Here is a 2,408-nt window from a genome sequence, read left to right as displayed (position 1 = left end):
GACGCTAGAAGTCACAAAAAGTTACTACCAAGCATCCTATAAGGCAAGCAAGTGTGTGCTCTTTTTAATAATAAATTTAGAATCCTTATTAGAAATTGTGTCCACAGTCTAGCACTCTGAGATAAACTATGGTTGCAGTTGTCACTTGAAAAAAGATAGAAATAAGTCGCTTAATAAAGTCTAAATCATTCCTTAGGTTAGCTAATAGAAGGCACCCGTGGTTTTAAAATTAATCAGTCCCTGCTATTACAGCAAATTGGTGAAGATTGTATTGACACATCTTCAATCTGCATGTCTCATCAGAGGTGTCCGTGCCATTTAGCTACGAACCCTGGAGGCTTTCCTCTGCACAGAATCTTATAACACTTCAATTAAGGGACACCAAGCTGCCAGCCAGACAGCGGCACATTTATTTCTTGATGACTCCTTAAGTTGTGCCACAGGCCTATCATTAAGAGAATATTTTTCACAGCAGGTTGCAAAGATCCTCGTGCCATTAAAAGGAATTGAAAAAGCATCAATTTGTTGTTTCCACCTAACACAGATATTTTTCATTGCTGAACAACCATTAAAAACAATCTGTTTTATTGCATTCTGAAAGATCACATGAAGTACACATAATGATTTATTTAAGATGGTGTTAGGATTAAAACCACCGTGAAAATGTAGGAGTTGAAATAAATATTTAGGACAACCAAAGTATCAAATATGCTTCTCTTTTTCTACCAAATTATTAGTAGAAATTTATTGATACCTTGACTCAGAGGTAGAAAATGCTCTAATAAAGAGGAAGAAGAGCTTTCTGAAGAGTTATGTCTCAGAAGGTTAATACGCCTTCACATTTTAAGTGGAAATTCTTGGAAAATTAGTAAACCAGGACAGATGACGTTGAAACATAATGGGTCAAATGGTTCTTTGGGGCAATTGTGTAGGGAATTTTGTTTGGGATATTTAATAGCCATTGCTACATGGTTGGAGAATATTGACTTGAAAGTATCTATTTTTAGTCACCAGAGTGAGAGAAAACACCCCATTCTAAGTAGTCAGCTGTGTTAGGGCAGCCACTGGCTACACTTGCCTATGTGACACTGCAGTAGATAGGAGGACTTATTTTCAAACTTTATCAGTGCCAGAGTCAGTGACTATTTGAAAGTCTGCATCAATAATAACTTAAAAGAAGGAAAATTTCTGCCAAGGAGCCTCCTTAATGCTGTTGTTTAGAAAATTTTTGATGTTTTTCATAAATTATTTTGACAAAACCTTGAAAAAAATGTTTTTAAGTTTCATGCATTCCATACTGTATATTTTGAGTTCATCCTCTAAAGAAGAATGTTTGAAAATGTGATAACACTCTGGTGATCCCAAATTGTGGGGTGCCCCCAATGTACAAACTGTCCTCATCGAAAGCCTAACAGATCTCAACAATATAAATAGGAAAGGGGGTGTAGTGAGGACTGTAGCAGACACTGTGGTGGGCCCCTGGAGCCCCTCTCTGAGACAGGCATTCCCCCTGATGTGGGGAGTGCTGGCAGCCAGCAGACAGCTCTGCTGAACCCCTTCCTGGGATTGCCCTAGGCAGAAGACAGCCTCTTTGCCTAAGGACAGCCCACAATCCAATGTCTGGGCCCATGGGGGAGGGGATAGAAAGGCCCCAGCCCTGGCTTCAGGATGGAGCAAACTCTGAGTGAGCCATCCTGGCTCCAGAGCTCTTGGTAGGATGAGCTGAGACCTTTATTATGAATGCATCATACTTCAAATCCTCCTTTTCCCCAATCTTATCTTCACTGCACCACAGCTATTGATCTCACGGAACACTCCAATATTCTTCTTACGTAAAAAATCCCATCTCACATCTGGTTCCTGAAGAGCTAACCTAACATGTATCATATGTTTAATAAATAATATGGGATTAGTTATTCTGATTAGGTACCCAGGAGCAAAAGTTAGAGAATCCCTCTCCTGTTAAAAACTTCTGATGCTCACACGTTGTTACAGAATAAAACATTTTATCCCTTAAAAACCCTTCTCTTAGCACTTATGTCACTTCACTGCCTGCAACACTCCCTCTCTGGCCATTCCCATCCTAGTGCCTATGTTCCAGAAATGTTGAAGATTTCACTTTCTGGATGTGTCGTGTCCTTCTGTGATTCAGGCTGTGCTTTTGAGCCTGTGTATTCCTCAACCTAAAATGCCTTCTCTCTGCACCTTTATCTGGTTAATAAACTTCAATTTATCTTTCAAAATACCAGTTAAAAGCCATCTCCCTCGTTTTGCATTTCTTGCTACCCCACTAAAGAGTGCGTTTTTCAAGGGCAAGGGAATGCCATTTATTTTTGTTGCTCTTCAGCCTGGCTATGTTCATCCATATGAAATACTTAAATAAAACAAATGGTGATGACCTAATTTTG

The sequence above is a fragment of the Choloepus didactylus genome, chromosome 14 (assembly GCF_015220235.1).
Source record: "Choloepus didactylus isolate mChoDid1 chromosome 14, mChoDid1.pri, whole genome shotgun sequence".
In the NCBI taxonomy this organism is placed as follows: domain Eukaryota; kingdom Metazoa; phylum Chordata; class Mammalia; order Pilosa; family Megalonychidae; genus Choloepus; species Choloepus didactylus.
Note: the sequence above shows the minus strand (reverse complement) of the source record.